The following is a 24,536-nucleotide window of genomic DNA, read 5'->3' as shown; positions in this document are numbered from 1 at the left end:
CAAAGAAGGCAACATTGCTAAGCAGATGCTCCCAGTTGAGATTCTGGGGAAGCCTTAACTGGTGTACTTCATCACAAGAGTTGCAAATCGTAAAATGAAGATGTCAATTATTCATGAGCCTGAGGTCCTGAATGCCAACGATAAATTATTAATGATCTGGCGTAAATATTTAAAAGCCCTGGTGAGAAATACATTCAGTGGGAGCATTTCTACAGCAGCATGGATAAACAGCAGTTTCTAGAGCAAAGGAAGACGGTGACGTCACAGCATTTATGCAGAGCTATGCACAATGGGGTTAAGCACACGGTTCCAATACCCGCTTCCCCTCGCCCTTATCAATTGCTGACCTGCATTTTAGCTGTCATAATCATTAATCCAACATAGTTAACCTTTGCAGGAACCAAATCTATATTTGACTCTTTTAATCCATTTATCATCTTTGCGATTTCCTTTAATTTTTGACTTCTTTGACAGAACATTAGTGTGTTTTATCTGCTCAAGTCTTTGCTCCATTTGGCTGCTTAGGAGAAAACAGCAGCATTAAAAACAGCTATTTTAGGTGACCTAGAGAGGTGCATCTGCTCTGCTGAGAGTAGCTCTACCCAGATGTATTTTTTTTTTGTTTCTCTGCCTTTCCCCATCTCTCCCCTCTAAACACACTGTCTGCTCTTTCCTGCTGCTCATGCAATCCTATTCAGTCTTACATTTAAACTGCTTAGATTTTCTCTCTATAAATCTTTCTCCAAACATCTCCTGTGTTCACTAGCTTTCTGAAACTGTGACAGAAGCCTAAAAGAAATACCAACTCATAAAGAGGAACGCGTCACATGGTTTCTTGGTTTCAGAATCTCCCATGGTCACGTGGCCCTGTGGATCTGAACCCATAGGCAACATGACACATTGGGATGGTTAATCCTGTCAACTTGATGGGCTTCAGAATCACCATGGAAACATGCCCTGCCTCCCTTCTGTGGGGGGATTTCTAGATCATTAAGTGAGGTTAGAAGACCAGCCCTAACTGTGGAAGGCTCTATTCTATGGTCCGCTATCCTTGAACTGGATGAGGGTGAGAAAGGCATCTGTCTTTGCTTCCTGACTGGGGATACAAAGTGGCCAGCTGCTTCAAGCTCATGCCGCCATGATTTCCTCACCATGATGGACTGTGTCATCAAACTCAGCCAAAATAAATCCTTCCTTCCTTCCCTGAGTGACCACCTGTCAGGTATTTTAACACAGAGACAAGGAAACTGGCTGATACACTGTGGCAGAAACATGCAACCAAGTGGGCCACTGCATCAATGCAGCCGGGAAGGAAACTGAGGACGAGACCAGGGTCTTACAGCTCCCTTTGCAGGGACACCACCAATGACCTCAGACTTACTAAGCCCCATTGATGAGGTCCCTCCACCCCCGAGTGGTACTAAATTGGATGCCAAGCCTTTAGCACACAGGCCATGGGAGTCGCCCCTAATCCAAAGTGCATCAGCTCCCCTCTGTTCTACTTCAGATTTCTCAAGTGGAAGATCCACCCCATGAGGACCACCTCTTCGCTGCCATGAAGATTGACATGCCATTGCAATGTGTGGCACAAAACTCAATTCAGAAGAATGTTTGGATGAATTAACAAATGCGTTGTGTGTATCTGGAATTTGGAGAGCCTAGGTTGATATTTTTATTTTTTGCTTTTTCATTTAGGGATATGTACTTATGCTCAAGAGCCTTGACATGGAAACCAGAATTTGTAAATTGTTGCTTGACACTCTTTATGGGTGGTGAGGTTTACAGGAGACAATGTGAGGGAAACATTCTGCAATGGGCCTTGTCTGTGTCCTGAGGAGTCAAGAGATGACAGGCGTTTACCATGTTTGTCTGGTGCAGGTTTTGAGAGCACTTTTGCAGTTACTCTTCATCACAGAACATTCTTACAATCATCTCAGGAAAATCCGCCACGGTTTCTTCAGTGTTGGAATGGAGGCACAGGCTGTTCAATCAAATACCTTACAGGACAAAAGCACACTGTGGCTGCACTAGCATTTTTCATCATTGTGCCAAGGATGCAAAGGTCAAACACAGCTTAAAGGAAGATGTGCAGTGTTGTGTACATATTTCCAAAATTGCAAGGCTCAAGTGCTCTCCCGGGGTTGTGGGAACAGTAAATCTGCTGGAGAAGAAGAGCTTGGTGATGCTGCCTGAAATCTGTCCGGACAGCTCCAGGGATGCAGCTTTTGAGAGCTTCCACTCACAGTGGGTGGGTGTTTTGGTGATGCCTTTAAGCTACCCCCTCTTCTGTTAGCAGCCGCTCATCAATGCTCCTACAAAGAACACCAACAAACACACTGGGTCACTAAACTAGCATCCAATAAGATCATCTCTTAGATATGTCATTGATGCCTTATCTCCAGCAAGTAGACTTATTTTTGTCACTTCTTCAAAATAAATTTTTCTACAGCATAATTGGTGCATAAACAAGGAAAAACCAAAGATGAGTTGGGGTGAGCAGGGGCATGGTTCATGAAATGAGTGACAAGACATGTGACTGAAGCTGATCCTTCTGAGGGAAGAGCATCCATGTGGCAATCCTGATATCCCCTTGAGATACAGGATAGTCTGTCTCCATGTAGTGGGCATGGCACGCTCCTTACTGCGGGCAGTAGGACTTGTAAGCAGAGGGCTGAGTAATCTAAGAGTAGTGTTTTCCTGGGGACCCCCAGGACAGCCATTGTCCTCTCTATGTGGTGTCAGGCTGTATTCTGCCTCTGGAATGTGGCTATGCCCCCCCCACAAGTTGCTGATTGATTAAACAAAATACTGCAGCCCCTGGAGTAGCACCTATGAGACAGGGCTGTGAGCCAGCTGTGGTAGTAGTGACCTTTGCTGTGAGTGACAAGAGAGGCAAGTGAGAGTCAGCCATATGGCCAGAAAGAACCTGACCATATCGGGGAGGAATTATAAAGAGAAAAAGGCAAGCATCCTCCACATTAGCCTCTGATTGATGCAGAGTGGAATCAAGGGGGATGCAATGGGGGTGCTGTCTTGTTTCATAAGCTGCTGGGAGGTGATGAGTGGAGCATACAGATTAGACCAGTGCTAAAGAGCCTTCTGAGGATGCTGAAGACTGGAAGAATTTAATACTGATGGAATAAGAAGGAGAAGTGATAGAAGCTTCTCCTCGGGTTTGGCCTTCATAGAGGAGAGTAAAAGCCATGATTTGGTGTGTGGACAGGAGCCTTAGTAATGGCCTGTACAGGAAATTATGATAATAAGGGAATTCTCTGACTCTGAACTGCTTCAACTGAGAGAGACACTTCATTAAATCATAAAAGAGACTCTCATAGCCTGGATGGCAAGACCATGGAACATGGGGCATGGCACACAAGACATGCCTGAGCTTTGGAAGCAGAGAAACTATCTACCAACATATAGATAGATCTCTTTCATCCCTTATAGAAATGGAGGCTGTGTAAGCAGAGACAGTGTGGGAAATCAGTCCTGTGCCCTGGCCCACGTGAGCCATTAGGCACTGGGATATCACTAGGTGAGGTCTCTGTGAATGTCAATGACTGGAAAGAAGTAGAGGAGAGACAGGTGTCTCCGGAGGAAATGATGACCTTCAGTGGTGTTCGATGCTCACCATTTGGATAGGGGTATGCTTTCAGGAGAATCACAAGAGATGCTAACTCACAAGGAACCTAGCCTTATCAGCTTTACTGAACCCCATGGAGTGGGAGGAGGCATGTTCTTTACAAGGTAGGAGCAGGTTTGGTAGATCTGAACAGAGGTTGTTTGTAAAAAGCTACGGCAAGGGAAGAGGCGAGTCCGGTCTCAAAATGGAGGTAAAACCGCCGCCCGGTCGCCCCCAGCCTGACTCCGGCCGTCGCCGCCGCCGCCGGGGGGAGGAGGGCCATGATCTAAAGGAACCAGAACAGTTGAGGAAGCTGTTTATTGGTGGTCTGAGCTTTGAAACCACAGATGATAGCTTAAGAGAACATTTTGAGAAATGGGGCACACTTACAGACTGTGTGGTAATGAGAGATCCCCAAACAAAACGTTCCAGGGGCTTTGGTTTTGTGACCTACTCTTGTGTTGAAGAGGTGGATGCTGCAATGTGTGCTCGGCCACACAAGGTTGATGGGCGTGTGGTGGAACCAAAGAGAGCTGTTTCTAGAGAGGATTCTGTAAAGCCTGGTGCCCATTTAACCGTGAAGAAAATTTTTGTTGGTGGTATTAAAGAAGATACAGAAGAATATAATCTGAGAGACTACTTTGAAAAGTATGGCAAAATCGAAACCATAGAAGTTATGGAAGACAGGCAGAGTGGAAAAAAGAGAGGATTCGCTTTTGTAACTTTTGATGATCATGACACAGTTGATAAAATTGTTGTTCAGAAATACCACACTATTAATGGGCATAATTGTGAAGTGAAAAAGGCCCTTTCTAAACAAGAGATGCAGTCTGCTGGATCTCAGAGAGGTCGTGGAGGTGGATCTGGAAACTTCATGGGTCGTGGAGGAAACTTTGGAGGTGGTGAGGTAATTTTGGTCGTGGTGGAAACTTTGGTGGAAGAGGAGGCTATGGTGGTGGAGGTGGTGGCAGCAGAGGTAGTTATGGAGGTGGTGATGGTGGATATAATGGATTTGGAGGTGATGGTGGCAACTATGGTGGTGGTCCTGGTTACAGTAGTAGAGGAGGCTATGGTGGTGGTGGACCAGGATATGGAAACCAAGGTGGTGGATATGGTGGTGGTGGAGGAGGATACGATGGTTACAATGAAGGAGGAAATTTTGGTGGAGGTAACTATGGTGGTGGTGGGAACTATAATGACTTTGGAAATTATAGTGGACAACAGCTACGGCAATTGATAGAGGATGAGAAAAAGAAAAGCAAACAAAGGGACCTGTCCAGGACACTCAAACCGAAATGTGTCTACATTCATGTGGACTGGAGTTCACAGGGAAAGCAGGCAAGGAGCAAATGCTGACCCTGTGGAGGCCTTAAAACCTGACCGATGGTTCACCAAGAGGGTCAGAAGGGTGAATGTCATCAGTGTGGGTGAAAAGATAGAGGGTGTCCCATGAGAAAGAGCAGACTCGAAAGGGAAGCAGTTTGTTTAACCTTGAGAAGTCCAGCAGCACCCCAAATGTAGGTGTACTGACTGAGGCAAAGAACGCCACCCCACCTTCCCCGTCATCTGAGTAACCAGAGAGGACGGTCTCGTGTGTCTCCCGGGTCTTACCTTCCCTGTGTCGCCTACATTTGTCTCCTCTCAGCCAAGCTGTCCGAGAGTTCGTTTCTATTGTTACATCCTGTTTGTTTTAAAGCTTATATGCGTGTGACTTTGCAGGCGAGTTTGGCTGTTAGCACTTTTCTGCTCTAAATGTCTGTTTGAGCGGGTAGCTTAGCAGGAGTCATGTCAGGGGGAATAGCTAAATGAGCAGGCATTAGCAGGAGTCTACTGTTTTCTGTTCATTTGCAGCTAAGCCGGCTCAAAGCGCCTTTGAAAATGAGCCATCAGATTTCATTTCTAACAGTGGGCAGTTCTCCCTCCATAATACTCTGTGTAAACTCCTTCCCTGAAAAGGAAATCCTGAGAGTGTGCTTTCATGCAGCCCGAAGACTGTTCAGCAGCCAGGTGTGGCTGATGGGAAGGTGATGGCCGTGACACCAGGAGTGGGGTCAGAGCCGGAACCCCAGCCAGGAGGCGGGGCAGACTGTGCAGAGCTTGGCTCTGCTCCCCCCTGGCCATGGATAAGACTGAGCAGCACACGCCACCCCTACCAAGCTCCATCAAAAGTAAGGAGATGATGTTTAGTGGATCTAGAGAAGCACCCAGGAGCAGAGGTTTCAGTGAAAATGACTTTAGATTATGCAATCCGGAGAGAGTACTGCTTCCACCTACTGCTGTTTCCAGCATGGCTCTTCTGAGGACACAATGATGCAATGGAGTCTTTCATGCTGCATTGGGCTTTGCTTGCTAATGTATTACTTTAGTATGCTTTTAGCTATGAAATTCTAAAGCCAGTTAGTTGGTATTTTCTTAGAATGAATGATAGTTGGCTTTTAGGGACCCTGTCTGCCCTCTGTAGAAAGGTTTGATTACAAAATGCTAACCCTTCAATGTCTTACAGATTTGGATAAGAATGTGGAAAAATAGCAGAGAAAGAGTGCTATCCATGGGTGGATGGAGAAAGATAACCACAGAAAATCTAAGGTTGTTGAATGAAAATCCCAATGCCATAAGTAGGCTACCTTTCTTTGAGTCATTGTCCAGGGAGGACCCTGTGGACCCCACACTCTATATAGGCCATCTACCAAAGCTGTTGATTGCATGCCAGAGCTAGATGGGAAATTCCTGTTGCTGAAGACACAGTGTACTTCATCTCCAAGACATGGAGAAATCACTTTAGACTGGAGATGGAAGTTCTTTCCATTATTTGGCTGTCACAGTGCCAAAGGGTGCTATGTAGGCTGTTGGTGGAGAATTGTCACCCAAATTCTGACCAGTTACAGAGACTACCAATGTTACTGCAAGGAATCCCAATAGATGCATTGGTTCACTAAGCTCCACTGGGGGAGAACTGTGTCTTTGATCAGAGGTTGGCACCTTATCTGGTGTGAATCATCATCTCCTCACATCACCAAGAAATATCATACAGCAGGCAGAATGAGCCTAGGGCATCTGTTGAACCCTGCTCCACTGGCCAGCCGTGTTTGCTAAGGTCCCTTAACCCTTTGGAGCCCTCATGTGAAATCACAGAGGCTGCCCTTAGTCCTCATGTTGTGTAGGGATTTGAGGGACAGACAGAGGGAAGTGAGGAGGGCTGATGGCAGCATGTGGTGTGCACCCTGCAGGTGTCAGCTTTTAGGACAACCCTGCTTTGCAACCTGTATGCAACTGCTCTGATATCAAACAGCATTTCGTAATGCTGAACTTATTGCTTAGAATTTTTCATGGAATATTTTCAAGCAAAATAGGAGATGTAAGGGTACCCACGTGCACAAAACCTCATGAGTGATCCACCCACCTACTTACCAGTAGGAATGTCTTTAGTGGAGCCAACTTCAACCTGAAACTTGACTTTCATCCAAAGAGCAAACAAATACAACTCTATGAGCACACCTCGGGCTCTCAGAGAGCCTGTCTGTGAGAATGTCAGTGCCAAGGCTGTTGATGCTCAGGAACTTACCAAGTGTCTCCTAACCATTTCTCTCAAAGGCCAAGAGAGCTGTTTCTGGAACACACCTAAGATTCTTCCTAAAGTCATTCAGTGGAAACCGCTCTATAGTTCTTTGGCAGAGCTACAGGAAGTGGTAGGCATGCATTCTGTTCATCCTCCCCACCTCTCCACGGACCTCGGACATCCACCAGTCTGGTCAGCCTCATGACTTTGGCATTGTTTCCCTCAACGTTTCAACACCTTCAAGCTGTATTGAATAATTAAGTTTAACATACAGTTCTCAAATATCATTGTGTTATTTTAGAAATTTACCTTTCCTACCGCCAAAGTGTGTTGGCCAAAGTATGTTACCCATCACAGTGAGCCTGGTCCCGTCTCTAAGATTCAGGGAGCATGTGACTGCAGAGGGAAAACATGAAGGAGGCAGTAATCCTCCCATCGCAGGAAGGCTGGAGTCCTGCATCTGGATCTAAATTCGAGGGATGGGATTGTAATGCATTTCCCCGCTGTTGCTTACTGTAGAGATTCTTGATTTAAAGTCATTGATTCTGAGCTGCCACCTGAGACTAAGGAGCAAATGACATCTGATAGATTAAGCTCCTGCCTTGTGCCGTGGCTGGGAAGCAGGTGGCAGCTTTGAATCAATACCCTGCATTCACCCTGGAAACTGCCCTGTCAGGCTTGGCTCTAATGTCTGTCCTGTGGAATACACTCGGGTAGCCCTGTTCCTCATTCCACCTCTGCTGTCACTGCCGATACTGGTCCCCAGAAAGAACCAGAATTAAAACCCTTGTCACTGCAGAGTACTGCTTTCAATCAAAAGGACATGCGGCCCCAGGACACCTGTGAAGCCAGAAACAAATGGAGAGTTTCTTTTCAATGGAAAAGAGAAATCATCAAGTAATTCTCAAAAATTGAGCTTTACAATACAGATGATAAAACATGTTCTTCATGCTGCATTCATCTGGAAAATTACTAAAGTATAGATAGCACATGAAAATGACCCAACTCTCTCCATCCAGGTCAGGTTGTGAGCGCAGTGACACCAGGCGGGCTGTGCAAAGCAGGTCTTCTTAACTTTTCCCCATTTCTTACCCCTTTCCACTCAAACAAAACTTATTTCTAAGATTGTGGGAGTGCAGGTCTATGAAACAGGTACATAAATCAAGCATTCACTAATAACAAACCATAAATGCACCTATTTTAAAACAATTTTGATGTTTATGCAAAAAAGTCACATAGTATTGAGATAGTTTTACATACAGAATCAAGTCTTGGCTAAGAATTTGTTACTGCAACACAGAGCATCAGTGTTGTTCAGAGTTGGTCGATATTTTGATTCTATAACTGTCAGTACTGAGAACATTGTTGTTCATAAATACTTAGTATTTATGCCACCAATGTGTTTTGGTCCAGAAAAAATTCAAATTTCATTCTGCAATTGATTTTTAAATTCATTTTTGTCATTGTGTATTTAGAAACATTTTACTCTTGCCCAGTTTCTTGGCAGTCCTCCTATTCAGTGACATGACCCCATGTGGAGGTGCAGCCCATTGTTTAAGAATCCAGGGTATTAAGAATCCACAGGACTCCTAAAAAGACAGGATGAAGGCATGCTTAGATGAACTCAATTGAAGGTTTGCTCTTGACCATTTAAAAGCCAAAAGGAAATCAAAGAGAATATTAATAATGTTTAAAAACATATCTTTATTCAGAAGGCAAGAAGGCAGACTGTGAGCAGGTCAAGAGGCATGGGCATTTTCAAAACACATGAAAGGCCACTTTGAATACACACATTTCTTCTCCGTGTCAGGCTCATGTGTTGGAAGTCTGATCTCCAGCTACAGATGTGCTTTCTGGAGGATCTGGAGCCTGGCTGGCGGAGCCTCACTGGAAGAAATAGGCCACTGGGGTGGGTACTGTTAGGAGCTGTATCTTACCCTGGTCCCTCTCCGTCTCCCATCTTTCCAGCCCTCTTCAGCAGTGAACACAGTTATATAACTCTAAGCGTCAGCGTTCTTAAGTGGCCCTTCCTCAGACAACTTCACCTTGAAAAGCCAGGTCACAAACCTCCAGCTTCCATTCAAGCTGCTCTGTCAGTCCCTGTGTCTCCTCACCTTCGGACATTCTGTGCGCTCTCCTTGCAGACCCTGTCTCAGGGAGGTTCACTGAGATCCTTTCTCTGTTCCTCCCCAGTTCAGCAGCTCAACCTTGCCCAGGAAGCCTGGGGAACTGCCAGTCTCTCTTCTACTCTTCCCCTTAGTCATCTGATCATCTACACAGCATCTCCAGCACAAGAAGTAACTTGACTAATAACTAGGACATAGGGGCCTCGAGTTCTTAAGCCATCTAGGAGCTTCCTGTTGCCCAATTATGACTCATAAGCTTAGATGGTCTAGGCTTCCCTTCTTCCTTGGAGCTTCAACTCTAAGGAGCTACTGGCTCCTTGACCTGTAGCCACACTGGCTTCAGCTGTTCTTGGACACCCCACACTCAGTAGCACCTCCCTGCAAAAGTACGTGCTGTTCCCTCTGTGTACAAAGCAGTTGACCAGATCACTCCCAGAGCAATTTTTTTGGTGATGATTTTCCTATCCTTCACAACAGCCTCCTAAAAGCGCTTCACTTAAGAGAGCTCCTCCACAACCTGCTACCTTTTCCCTCACCTTGTGTTTAAGGGAAGTCTTTGGTCACTGCCACAGATGAGGTTTCTGTGCCTGTTTGCAGCTGTCTTCCCTACCAGACTCTAAGCTGTGTGACAGTAGGTGATTAGTTTCACATTCAAATGCTTGAAGAGATTCTAGGTTTGCCTTGGGGAAAAACAAAAGAATTAGAAACTGCAGCATTATAAACAGACAGTATGTAGCAGCCAGTGAGAGGTTGCCAGATTGAAATTAATCGTCCGGTCAAACATGGATGTCAGGTGCCCAGGGAATCTTTTACTCTGGATCTGTTTTGGGGAGTAATTGGGACCAACTTACACTAAAAAGATTCATTATGAATTTGAGGTTCCTATTTGAGAATGGTTTCTTGTCATTGCTAACTCGGGGGTCCTCGTACAGCAGCCCTTCAGCCAAGTACAAACACGTTATCTCTCATCCCCCTCCTGGCGGTCAGACCCCCGGCACGTGTTGTGTGGAGTGTCTCTCCAGTCAACAGCGTGAGACACAGAACCTTTTATTTCTTGCTCGAAACCTTAGTTGCAAATTGTTAGCGCCACAGTTTCTATCAAGACTTCATTAGGGCAATTATTATAACGATCAATTTAGAAGAAATACTAACAATACGTTTTCTCCAGGTGATTTGTGTTCCTCCCCCTGATTAAATGCACCTCTAGACGGTTACCCTAGAATTCTCTTCCTTTGGCTCTCAATATTATTTTCTCTCCTGCCATTGCTCCCTGGAGACTCATGTGGGCCTGGCATCTTCTTTTTCCCCTAGACCTGAAATTCCTTTTGCTCTGTCTATGCACATACCTACTATAATGCACAAGGGAGAAAGGGAATTAATAAAGAAAGTCGCTCCAGCGAGCCATCTGTTTCCTGCTAGATTTCTGACTAATAAACTCACCAGCCAGCAGACATGTGTGGAATGCTGCTTATTTTATCAGGGAATTCACATGGAGGACACCCTCCTTCCTGTTCTTCATGTCCTTTTCAGAAAATACTTCTCCCTGGTAATGGCTTGGGGACACCTCAGTCTTACCTCCCTACTCAGACCCTATGTGCCCCAATGTGTACCTTTTCTTGGCACGAGAGCCTAGTTCTTTGTCTCCTAACAGTCATTCATTGACTGTAGTTCTTTGTCTAGAGGTGAGAAGCTGTAAAATTTTCCTTTTCCACAGGATATGTCTGTTGATATTGCTATTTTCCCAGTCTGTTTGGTGCAGCCATTTCTAGAAAATTCTGTTTGATTCAGGCTTCCTGGTATACTGGCTCTCACAACAGGAGGGGGCGGGCAGCAGACAGTAGAGACTAGGTGGGTCCATCTCTGGAGTTGGTCATAATAGGTAAGTAAAACTCATAGCTGCCCAGGCCGTGGTGTGAACAGTTATTGAAGGGTTGGCTACACAAGAAACACTGAAGCCACAAACACCAGACTGTTCTTCTACCCAACGAACAAAACTTAGGTTGGAATACGAGGTCATAAAATGTGAATTTCATTTTACTTCTTAAGTGTTTGTGTGTATGTGTTATGTGTGAGCTGTGTGTGTATGTTGTATGCATATGTATGTGTGTATATAGAGTATGTGTCATGTGTTGTATATGTTGTATGTATATATGTGTATTATCTGTTGTGTATACATACATATATATGTGTTGTATGTGGACATGGTGTGTGTACATGTGTGCTCTGTGTGTGTACTGTGTGCACATGAGCTGTGTATATGTGTACATGTGTATGTGTGTGTGTACACATGTATGTGTATACATGTGTTGTGTGTACATGTGCTATGTGCATATGTACGTATACATCTGTGTGTAACCTGTGCTTAAGTGTGTAGCTCTTCCTATTTTTACTTTCAGTATCAATTATCTCTACCTTTTTTTGGTAATCAGGAGAGTGGCTATGTTAATGAAAGCCCATTTTGCTAAGTCTTCTCCACTTAAACAGACCAGCTCTTGGGACAACATCATCTGTTCCCTCTTGTTTTCCGTTTGCTCTTCTACCAGGTTGATGCAGTTTTCTTGAAAGGTACCTTTTCCATCAAGGACAAACAAAATCACGTGTTTGCTACATGCGCCCCTGTGTACTTTCTACAGTGTTTGCAAGGTTGCTGCCCGGTGGCTGGTGAGGGTAGATGAAGAGCTTCTGGATTCTCCTCACTGTCTGGGAGTGCCCAGGTCCCGCTTGCTCAGCCTCTTCCGAATTCTCTCAATAGCTCCTTCTATCCAAAGCAACTCATCACCACATCCCAGACAATCTCTTGCTCAAGCTGGGTTAGGGAGGTAATGGCTTTGCTTTCGGATTGCTCATGCTTATTTCTGGTCTGCACAGGACCAGGGGGCCAGCTCCTCTCTCCATGGCTCTGGACTCCATGTAGACCTTCCCAGGAAAATTCTACTGTTCATAACTGGGGATTGCTGTTTACTTCTGTACAGAGTGCTGGTCCTGTGCATCGGTCTTGTTAGTATGCTTCCTCCACTTTAGAAGATGGCATCTCATTTATAAACCCTACACCAAGAATTGTCTCTTTACACCCTTCTCTATGGGCTACTTGGAAAGTCGTGTGGATGAGTAAGTATGTGATGCAATTTTCAGGAAGATAGGGATTTTGGAGGTACAATGACCATTTGGTGTTTCTAAAATCCAAAAGAATTAAACATTCACATTAAATTATTTGAATACTTGAGATGCTCTAACACTTTGGACTTTACAGAATCATTCACAATCACATCAAATGCTTTGTGGTTTTGTTTAAGACTTTTATCAATTCTGTGATATTACTGAATAGAAAGAGATAGAAAAAATGGTTGGTTCTAAGAGCAGTTCATTCCCCTGAACTCTGAGCTTTCATTTCTGTCTGCATCTTTAGGTACAAAATCTCTATAGGGAGCTGTTAGTCTGTACTGCTGATCCCCAAGACTGAGAGTTGTCATGCAGAATGTTTAAATACGGTGACAAAGAACTTGGGAGACTGAGGAAAATCACTCTGTAGCAGACTGTCCTGCGGCAGCCCGTGAAGCTATACTGTGCTCCATTTGGAAGAAGCTCACTTACATTTTACGTGTTTTTCAGCTTGTGATCTGAAAGCTGGATTGGTATATAAAATTTATTTATGTTTATTTTATTGTGTACAATGTTATCTGACTTACAAAGTAACTACAGAAAGTCAGAGTAAAATCATAGCACATGTTAATGTTGAAGTTTTGAATTTAGTCTTACTGGAGCTACAAGGGGATGTGAGTCAGTTTCTGAGGGGTGTTTTCCCCTCCAACTTGCCACTGTTTTATAATTTATATTCTCCAATCAGACATTGCTTGATTTCTATGATTTCCATTATGTTAAAATATGGGGTCCCTGAAACGTGAGAGGAATGGGCTATAACTGTGTCTTTATATATTGATGTTTCTGTAGGTTTGGGGTAGATGTGACAAACAAAATAGTCTTCCATGATGACTGATTCATTGCTACATATTTTTTCTCTACCAACTCATTGTTATTCAATTGGAGTTGCAGCCACCAACTGCACACAGCTCTGCGTCTGCTGCCACCGAGGAAGGCTGACCCCAAAGCACACATTCTGTTCCACTGTGATTTTTATACTCCTGTGTGAGCAAGATGCACACAGGGGTGTAGAACCCTCACCGAACAGTTGCAGCTTAAGAAAGAAGGAGGAGTTCACCTGGTGTTTATCCTCGACAGCACAGGAAGTGACTCTGGGCTGTCTTTTGCTCTTAAATGTATATTGGAATTCTCCAAAGAAACAACACATGATGGGGGAGAAGGTGTGTGTGTGTGTGTGTGTGTGTGTGTGTGTGTGTGTGTGTGTGTGTGTGTGAGAGAGAGAGAGAGACAGAGACAGAGACAGAGACAGAGACAGAGAGACACACAGAGAGAAAGACAGAGAGAGGAATGTGAATTGGCTGACATGATTAAGCACACACAAGAATCCCACCATCTGCTGGAGCTGAAGAATCAAAGCTCTCAGAGCCACAATTCTGCCAGATCCTATGGCCTAAGATCCAGATACCAAGACATCCACTGGAAGAGGAAATGGACATTTGATCTCACGTAGAGAGCTGCCTGCCTCGGCTTCTCTGTCCTATTTGAGCCCAGATTGGATGATGCCCAGCTACACTGTGTGTATCTTCTTCCTTAGCCGATTCCAATGCTAACCTTACAGAAGCAGCTGCTGTGCACGTATTAGAAATGTCTAGCCGGGCGTTGGTGGCGCACGCCTTTAATCCCAGCACTCGGGAGGCAGAGCCAGGCGGATCTCTGTGAGTTCGAGGCCAGCCTGGGCTACCAAGTGAGTTCCAGGAAAGGCACAAAGCTACACAGAGAAACCCTGTCTCAAAAAACCAAAAAAAAAAAAACAAAAAAAAACAAAACAAAAAAAAAAAAGAAATGTCTAAAAGGATCTCTGGGTGTTCCTCAGGCCACTTGAAATGACACCAAAACCAACCACTGCAAATCCATCAAAAGCTGCATTCACACTTTCTGTATGAAATATTACACAAATGGGTTCAATTTCTCTGATGCTACAGTCAGAGTGGGTGAAAACCAGATTCATGTAAGTGAATTCTTTTATGTAAGCCAAATAAACCCCGATACATATGCAAAAGGAAACAGACACGCTCACATACATAGTTGAACAGGTAGATCATGGGTACAGAAAGACGTGGAGATGGAAGAATGGACAGACACACAGACACTGAAGCGAGTCAGGCAGGCAGTGAACATGGCTAGAGAATAGTCTACACCAATGGTTCTCAACCTGTGGGTCATGGCCCCTCTGGGAGGTTTAATGGTCTTTCCACAGGGGTTGCCTATCACTATTAGAAAACACAGATGTTTACATGACAATTCACAACAGCAACAAGATTGCAGTCAGGAAGCAGCAACAAAAATAATTTTATGTTTGGGGTCACCATAACATGAGGAACCGTGTTAAAGGATCACAGCATTAAGGAGGTTGAGAACCACTGCTCTAGACTCTAAAGGAAGGTCTGTACCTCAACTGATGATATCTGTGTTGATATAAAGCCTTAGAGTATCACAAACTACAGGACATTTGCACACTGATTCCCTTAGCAATGCGGCTGAAGCACCATGGTTTGAACGGCTGTGGGACCTGGGGTGTGGAAGTAAATGCAGCAGGCTCACCTTGCAGTAGATAGAGCAGGATGCAGCTGTGTGGCCTGGATTGAATGACAGATAAGGGGAGAACCGTTCCCAAGGGGACAGGTGTCTGAGGGTCCTGAAAGAACAGAAATCAGACAATTTGGGACAGAACAGTGGGTCACCCATGACTGGACACCAGGAGGAATGCCAGATCTACGCTCTGCAGCCTTCAGGAACATTCTCACGCTCCACCTACTCAGAGAAATATGCATTTTAAATAAAACCTAATATCCACTTAGGGGTGACGGGGTCTGGGGTGGGCTGTGGGCAGCGTAGGCTACCGTGTGTGCTCTAGGAGCGTTGGCTCAGTGTCAAGGCTGGAAACTGCAGGCTGTAAAATGTTCTCATGAGTAATACATCTCTCAGCATCGGGATAAATGCTACAAAACGGGAGCTTTCGGCAAGTTTTATGTGTGCTTTCAAAGAATTTTAATTGTGTTTTTTGAAAATAATCACTTTAGATTTTAGAGACTATGAAATCAAATATCACGAGGGGATGTCGGTCCTCTGACGTTTTTATTGGCTGAGAAGGGGTGAGGCCGGTCAAACACTGTTTGATGTGGCCAGACTCCTGCCCGGATCCGTGGGCGTGCATACATATGGCTCACAGATGAGCAGCCCGTTTTGCAAACGAGCTTCACAGTTACAGTCAAAGATCCAGGGTCCAAATTCTAAGGCTGTTATTTTTACATTGGATTCCATTTTCATTACTGAGATGTTTATGCACCGTGCACACAGCTGTAAAGTGGTCTAAACTCTTTCCCCCCATGGATAAAATGAGTTTTTCTTTCTTTTTCTTTTTTCTCCTTGTCACCACTAATAGCATGAAGATATCAGTGGAATGACATCTGTTTTCAGGCTTGTTCGTGGTAACAAAGGAAGACACAGACGATCAGTTTTCTCTCCTTTGCTCAAAGCGTGATAAAAGCCTGGGCATTGCTTTTGAAATTAGCCCATTTCCCTTCCATTCAGTCAGGCTCATCTCAGCCTAGGCCTGATTATCCTAACATCAAAGATGAAAAAATATGAGGTAATGTCGAGAGTGATTTTGAGTGCACAGTAAACCTTTTCTTGTGGTGTCACTAATGAGGTGCTTACAGTAATTGGCCAGGGGCCCAGCTCTAAGATAGTGTGATGGGAAGCAGAGTCCAGCAGCATCGCAGGAGAAGGTGTCCTTGCAGGTAGGTGTCCTACTGAGGATGAGCAAATGGTTTTTGATTAGTATCTGTTTTGTCTATTTATTTATATTTTAATAGTGAGAGCTATATGAGACAATCATCAATTCTCTACATTTATTTTCTACATTTAAATGAAACAAACTATTTTATTAAGAATATTTTTATTTCGGTGAAATACATAGGATATAAAATTTACCCCCTATACACCAGTGTGTGTGTGTGTGTGTGTATAATGTCAATAATAAAAAAGAACAGGTCATGAATTTTTATAGGGAAAGGGGGGACATGGAGGAAATGGGGGCTGAAGGATGGGTGGAAATTATATGAATACAATATCCATGCATGAAATTCTCAAAAAAAAAAAAAAAGAGAATTGAAAATTGTGAAAAGAAAAATACTGTCTTTTTATCACTGTTTCCAAATGTCCGGGCTACCGGACTCAGCACATATGAGAAGCCATCCTCTCCATCCAGCTCAGGACCTTTGCATCGCTCTGCACATTAGTTCACCATCCCTGCATCCTCCCCGCAGTGTGCAGCAACAACAGATGTGTGGATCTGAGGATCTGCTTACAACGGGAGGGAACTGGGGCTGCGTTTGTGTCTTCCTGTGCTCTTGTCGTGTAGTGAATCTTCAGAAAACACTGAAGGGAACTGAAAATGAGAGTCCACACAGAACCCCACGTGTGTCGATTCATCAGTGCTGCTCATAATAGTCACAATGATGAGAAAGAACCTTCCGGTGATGGGTGAATGAATAAGAAAAACCGTGCAAAGTAAAAGTAGGAAGGAGGGAACAGGGAGATGGCTCAGCAGCTTCCTGCCGAGTCTGACAACTTGAGTTCTTTCTCCTGAAAATCCACATGGTGGGAGGAGAGAACCAACTCCTGAGAGCTGCTTTTTTGATTGCCACATGAACGCTCCTGTCCTGCCCTCCATGAATAAACAAATGAATGTTCACACTTACGATCCCAGAGCTTGGGAGGCTGAGACAGGAGGATTTTGAATTCTAGACTAGCTTGGGACTGTACAAGGAGATCTTGCCATCAAATGAAGTACCAAATCAGAAAACAAAACCAAACAAACAGAGCAATTGTGTAACGTGAGAAATCCATGGGAGTCTGTTTTCGTCTTGACCCAAGGGCAGAGAGTCCGAGCTTGTTCCTCCTGCAAGGCTGCATAATAGGATGCTTTGGCCAAAGGCTGGTTACCAGGTGTCTCATACTTCAAGGCCTAGTTACAGGATGCTTTGCCGAAGGTGTGGTCACCAGATGCCTTGAGTACTAAGGAGGTGTTTACACTTGACTGTTCTTTGTACCTTGAACTGTGATGTCCTTGAAAGGGGGAGGTCTTTTTTGTGCCCCTTGCTTTTTGATATATAATAAAACTCGGTGTCTGCGGTATTGACCCAGAACCCTCCCAATGCTATCCCGTGTCTCTGTCTTTTTCTTCCTCTACGCCTATATTTCATAGCTATCATTTCCCAGTTCCACATTCCCCTCTTCAGAACAAAACTTTCCCCTCTTCAACAGGTCAAAGTAAAGGAACAGTCTGCAGGCAGTCTCTTACCAGGCAGGGCGAGGGATGTGTGTGGGGGTGGGGGGGATGGGGTGAGGGGTGGGGGCTTGGGGTTGGGGGTGGTAGTGGGGGGGGTGGTGGGTGGGGGCTGTTATCCAATCCAGCTGCTACAAACACAGAACTAGAAAGACTAGAAAGACACCTACAGGCACCTTTCTCTCCTACAGGGTGCTCAATCCGCTGCTAAACATGCATGCTTCTGCCATGGGAGCTGCCTGGCCCGGGAGTGCCTAGCTTACATGGGAACTGCCTGGCCTGCAGGCTCCCCACATGGGTGCTGTATGTGGGAAGGCATCTGAGCAAGAGTCAGGCAGCTCCTGGGGGGTTTGGGCTGCATGTGGGCTCTACAGGGCAGAGAAACTCACCAGCCGCGGCCTGCGGGCGTTAGGGTTTGGTCACTGGAGTAGCCCCAGTAGGGGCACGTGGGGCTCAGATTCACGCCGTTGGGCGCCAGATAAAACAAAAAAATCCACATGAGTCTGCCTAAGGAGTACTAGGGAACTTATTAGAATATAAATTGAGGAAATACACTCACGAATCCAGAACCGAGTAGACAGCTGAATGAAGTCATCCTCTGATCTGACCAGCCAATCCACTTGGCAGGAAACAGGGACGAAGTGCTCGTGACCCCTCTCCCTTTCCTTATAAGAGGTCATGTAGGAGGGCAAGAAGCACTGCCTCCTTAGGTCCATATAGCCCAAGGTCATGGGCAGAGCAAATACCACCACAATTGTAGACTCTGCAGCCATAGGGTAAGGTACATACAGTTGCTATGGAACATACGTACTCCTAAATATTATCTGGAGTGAACTTTCATAGGATAAATTTCTCACACGTTAAGGCCTTTCTCCTTCACTTAGGTCATTGATGAGGCATCACTGGGTCGGTTTAAAGATGCTGTAGCTGGATGTGTGTGTGTGTGTGTGTGTGTGTGTGTGTGTGTGAGAGAGAGAGAGAGAGAGAGAGAGAGAGAGAGAGAGAGAGAGAGCCAGCCACTGTGCCCCTCATTCCCAGCATTAGCCTCCTCAGGCAGCCTTGTGCTGGGTCCCCATTTCCTTACCATGCTAAATCACCTGGGAGGGAGAAATCAGAAGAGGCGAATTACCCTACCTGGATATGGGACTCAGCAGATGCTTAAGTTCTCTGAAGCCAGTTCCATCTACAGCATGATGTGCTAAAACTAGATTGAAATGTTCTTACAGCTTTGTAATTCTGGGACAAAGGGAGAAACAGTTGCCATCTTCAGTACTTCTGTGGGATGGTCTTTCAGGTACTCTGTGAATGTGTGTTGCTCTCATTGGTTGATAAATAAAGCTGTTTTGGCCAATAGCCAGGCAGAATAAGGTTAGACTGGAGATGGAGAAAGACAGAGTCTGGGAGAGGCCAGCCAGCTGCCGATGAAGCAAGATGTATAGAAAATGAGACAACAAGACGTGGAACCACATGGCAAAGCATAGATAAGAAATATGGGTTAATTTAAATGTGAGAGCTGACTAGTAATAAGCCTTAGCCACCAGCCAAACATTTATAATTAATATAAGCCTCTGAGTATTATTTGGAAACAGCCGTGGGATGGGGCAGGACAGAGAAAAGCCTCCATTTACACAACACAGATTTATGTGCACTAGAGCCAGCAAAGGTTTCTGCAGACTGGGTTGCTGGGGTGAGATCAGAGCTCTTTGAGGAACAGAGTGCACCCTTCAGGAGTCAGGGTCTCCAGAGGACTGGTGAGGCTGTTCAGATGGCAGGCATAGATCCGGGGTGCTACGGGTGGCCCTGTGAAGCAGGTATAAATATTGAGGGGCTTGGGAGGTTAACAGTAAATGTAAACATCTAGAGTCTCACCAGGCCTCTAAGCAGAAGATATTAACAAGAGATGCCTGGCCAAGCCCCTCAGGCAGAGGTGCAGCCAGCCGCAGGGTATGGAGAGTGTTTGTTTGACTACAGGTCACAGAAGCAGGTGGGGAACAGGAGACCTCAGAGATGTTTGGCTGCTGCTCAGAGGATTGAGATGCTGTCTAGGAATGAAGACGCAGGTAGCACAGGGAATATTTCTGGGCTCCGGAGGTTGTTTACATTGACTATAGACATGTCTGCCGTGAGTCAGAAAACAGAAGCAGGGAAAGAGTCAGCCAGAACTCCTGCCATCGAGTTCACTGCGGGGAGCTGGCATAGAACGTGGTGCCTGGCTGGGGGTCACACGTGCTCCACCCTACGTAGTGAATCCCACGATGACTACGGTGGGCAGCGAAGTGTGCGCTGAATCAAGAGCAAAGCCAATGAAGAGCTCTTTGAGAAAATGAAGACTTGAGAAGGAACCTGAGCTAGTCTGGTAGCAAACACCGTGGGCAGACCACCCCGGCCCCATAAAAATCACAAGTGTCGGGCAACAAAAGCAGACATGTTCTCCATTGTGGACACTGCTCTGTCGTCCTCTCACAGGCGAGCCAGGTGCAGAACAGGCTGCGCATGCTCCACATGGGAGGCGGGTGGGATCCGCAGACCTGGAGGAAGAGGGATTCTGCCATCTCGGGGAGATGCTGGGGTTCCCCAGAGGGAAACCCCCTTCTCCACAGGAGCTTCTTTCTACAGCCTTACCATAAGCGGAAGCTGGATTATGGCAGGGCAGGCAGCAAGGAGGAAGAAAGGGAATTTGGAGGATAAAACTCTAAGCCAATAGGATTACTACTGCACGGACACCCATCATGCTTTGCCCTCAGGCCTCTCCTTCTGGGCACCGGAGCACAGAAAGACACATATGCTGTATCACCACGGCTTCGCTTTGATTTATTTTGCTATGGCTTTTCCAATCGGGTAAAGCAAATATTGTAAAAATGTGGAAAAACTACAAAGGTAGCAAAATTCTTCAGCCCACAGAAAAGACTCTCCAGGGCCTAGAGAAGCCACATCAAAAAATCTTCATGCCAGGGACTCGGAAGGCAGCTGTCACCCATTTGCTGTGCTCTGTGCTCGAGGACTCAGTGGCCTTCTGTGCCCAAGAGTCCCCTCTGCTATGTCTTTTTTCACTTTAGCACCCAGTTCAACTTGATGACTCAGTGGGTTTACTGTGCTTTCTTACTGTGTGTAGATGAGGGCTTATTTACAAGAGAAGGGATGACTCAGCGGCAGCTGCAACACCACAAAGCCCACTCCAACCATGGTGATGACTCATGGAAATGCTCCCCTGGAACTCCTACACAACTCAGGCCATTCAGCAGACAAGAGTATCCTCTCCCCAGCCACCTTTACTCCTCCTGTCACTGTGACAGCTAGCTCTCATGTCATCGCCACATGGCCCAGAATCACTTGGGAAGAGAGTCTCCCTGGGGAATTGTCTTTGTCATGTTGGCCTTAAGTGATGTGGATGTGCAAAGTGGCTTTCAGTAGTGGTCCAGATAGAAGGGCATGTACAAAGGCAAGTTCTTTGCTCTTCTGTTCTCTTGGCCTTGACTCTAGATGCCAAATTTATCTATGCTGCTGCTGCTTTCTGGGGCATGGCTCCTTGGGCATAAAAATATTTCTATGGCCAAATGTGTGGGTAGATAGATAGATGATAGAGATAGATGGATAGATAGATAGATAGATAGATATAGATAGATAGATAGATAGATATGGATAGATGATAGAGATAGGTAGGTAGATAGATTTTAGATAGATAGGCAGATTATAGATAGGTGATAGAGATAGATTATAGACAGATGACATAAATAGATAGATAGATAGATAGATGATAGATAGATAGATAGATAGATAGATAGATAGATAGATAGATAGATAGATAGGTTATAGATAGATGATATAGATAGATATATACATACATAGTTATGTGGACACATAGATACAAAGATAGATAGATAGATAGATAGATAGATAGACAGACAGATAGATCAATTTACTAATCTATGTATTATCTGAAGACTTCATATGTTAACCTGGGCTACAGTGAGTTGTACTATAACAGTGAAAGACCCAAGGCCTGGGATGCAGGCCAAGGTCACAGGTCTCTGCTGCTCAGCCACACATAGTGTCCTTGACATTATGAACAAAACAGAACCAGGCAGCAGTGCTGACCCTCAGGAGCCAGGCTTGACAAGCCAGTCACTGCCAGTCATCAGAAAGTGACAGTGAGCGAGGGGGCTTATATTAAATTCTCACCGGCCTAATGCTGTAAAAGCAGGTTAATCCTCTAGATAGAGACGTGGCCTGGAATAATCTTCACAAAATGAAAGTCATTTTAAGAACTCTTGTCTGTCATTTCCAATAATAAATAATGTGGTGAAGTTGAATTCCTCTTTTGAGTGTTTCGTGCTAATTTCTGTGCAAAATCCACATCTAATGGTCTATAAACAGCGAAGTCTTAAAAATAGAAAATTCTGCTAGCTTAATACCACATGCTGAGATGTAGTGAGTTCCTGCTGATTAATTCTTACAAGGTCAGTTTAAGGTCTTAATTTCTCATTCATTCATTCATTCATTCATTCATTCATTCATTATCATTCCTGGAAGTTGTTTTACATTTAGATTTAAAACAAAACCAAATGCACAAATTTCTTATTTTGAAAATAAGATGTTCTCACCATGAAAAAAAAAAGTCATGCTGCTTCTTTTCTCTAACAGAATCCCTCTCTAAGGTGCTTCAACTATCACCCAAATGTCACTGGGAAGTGGCCTTGGGATGCAGGATGGCAGCTCTGTCCAGGTCTGTAGCCAGAGAGATCCATTTGCCAAACAGTGCATCGTGGTCTGATGGCCTCAGCATACCTTTATTAGACAACCAACGTGTACTGGGTACCTTTTGAACATGCTTCATTGGATCTGTATAACAACACATGTATGAGCTCATTTTGATAAGCCCTTCTCACAAAATGGTAATATTGTCTTTGAAGCTCATTCATGCTTTAAGCCCTCCTGGAAAGGTGACAGTTATTACCTGACTTGATCCCAGGAAGCTCTGAGGCAGAGGCCAAGATTTCAGCTAAGCATCACATCCTCCCGCCTTTGAGCACCAGACAGCGCCCTTTGAGGGATTTCTCTACTTGGAAACTTGGCGAGAGATGTTAAGAAGGTGTGTCTGAGGTTTAACCGGGATAACACTCAGAAAGCCTCCCTGGGCACCTGTCGTGAGCCACACACAGACAGAGTTAAAGTACAAAGTTCAGAAGACAAATAGCTGGAGAACAGCAGTGATGTATAGTGCAAGACAGGCAGAGAGCAACGCAGGGCTCCCCAGGAGGGAGAAGGTCACTGTGCAGGAGCAAAGAATTGCTAGAACATGCCATGTGGGGCTGCAGCAGAAGGATGCAGGCAAGCGGTCGTCCACGGGGAACATGAGAAAAGGTCCATTAGGGAGAAAATAACTTGTGTAAAAAGGTAAAGTATGTCAAGGCTTTAGTACTTCTTCATCAAAAAATTATTAGAGCTGTGCAGTGATGTACGCCTTTAATCTAAGCACTTGGGAGGCAGAGGAGAGAGGACCTCTTTGAGTTTGAGGCCAGCCTGGTCTACAGAGCTAGCTCCAGGCAGCCAGGGCTACACAGAGAAACCCTGTCTCAACACACACACACACACACACACACACACACACACACACACACACACACACACATACTTCTAAATTCATTCATTGATTTTGTTGTTAGTTTGACCATGGTGGAAAAATAGCAATTTAAATTATATATTATCATATACTTACGATTATGTATATAATTGTGTACTTATGATTATGATGTATCTTAAATTTCAGTAGTTTGGGTTGAAATTATTTTCATTATGGAGACAGCAATTCAAAAGAAAGGCTCAAAGCAGTGTTTATTTGGTAGACAAGAATCATACTGAGTTGCTTTATTGTGTTTATCTCTAGGCACAGAGTTGGCAAATGTGTGATACATTGTGGATGCTAATGAGAAATGAGTTACTCAATGTTCCATTGCTCATAGGATCTCTATCAGTTAGTCCCTGCTGCATAATGAACATCTCCCACTCCAGCACATTGGAGCAACAGTTATCCCTAGGCCTGTGTATTTGTGTATTGTAGCGGTATTCGCTCTGCCCATGACCTTGGACTATGGGGCCCAAAGGAGGCAGTGCTTCTTGATTTGGCATATGACTTCTTAAAAGGAAAGGGAGAGGGGTCACATGGGTCCTTTTTCTTATTTATTTATTTATTTATTTATTTATTTATTTATTTATTTATTTATTTATTTATTTATTTATGATTGTTTGCCTGGCATGATCGGACTCCAGATGACATAGAATTGAACCCGGTTCCTCTGAAACATCAGTCAGTGCTCTTAACTGCTGAGCCATTTCTTTCCTTTTTAGAAGGAAAGAGAAAGGGGTCAGGAGGCCCCTTTTCCCTGTTTCTTGCTTCCTGGTGTGATCGAAATGCCAGGTGGATTGTCTCCCAGTCAGATCAGAGGACAACTTCAGCTGTCTACTCAGTTCTGCATTCGTGAGTGTATTTCCTCAATTTATCTTAACAAATTTCCCTAATACTACTTAAGCAGACTCCTGTGTATTTTTTGCATTAATGTATGGTCCAGGCCTCTACTGTATGAGCCTACTTTAGATGGCTCCGCTACACACAGACCATCTCTAGTCTAGATCTGCTCAATATCCTATCCTAAGCCAAAGTTAAAAAGCTAACAGCCACCATAGACACATTTCACATGGTGATAAAGTGGACTTGAGGCTTCTAGAGGATGGGCCTTAGTGTGCTCTCACTTCTGCTACTATGCCATTAGGCAAATCCTAAGGGAA

The 24,536-nt window shown here is 44.8% G+C and overlaps 1 pseudogene; it reads left to right on the top strand.

Moving 5' to 3' along the window:
* Positions 1-3,809: 3,809 nt before the first annotated feature.
* Positions 3,810-4,859, top strand: LOC102903583 (heterogeneous nuclear ribonucleoprotein A3 pseudogene; annotated as a pseudogene).
* The last annotated feature ends 19,677 nt before the right edge of the window (positions 4,860-24,536 follow it).

Source organism: Peromyscus maniculatus, chromosome 15 (genome assembly GCF_049852395.1).
Source record: "Peromyscus maniculatus bairdii isolate BWxNUB_F1_BW_parent chromosome 15, HU_Pman_BW_mat_3.1, whole genome shotgun sequence".
NCBI classification, from domain to species: domain Eukaryota; kingdom Metazoa; phylum Chordata; class Mammalia; order Rodentia; family Cricetidae; genus Peromyscus; species Peromyscus maniculatus.
The sequence above is the reverse complement of the archived record's forward strand: the minus strand, read 5'-3'. Positions and strand labels throughout refer to the sequence as shown.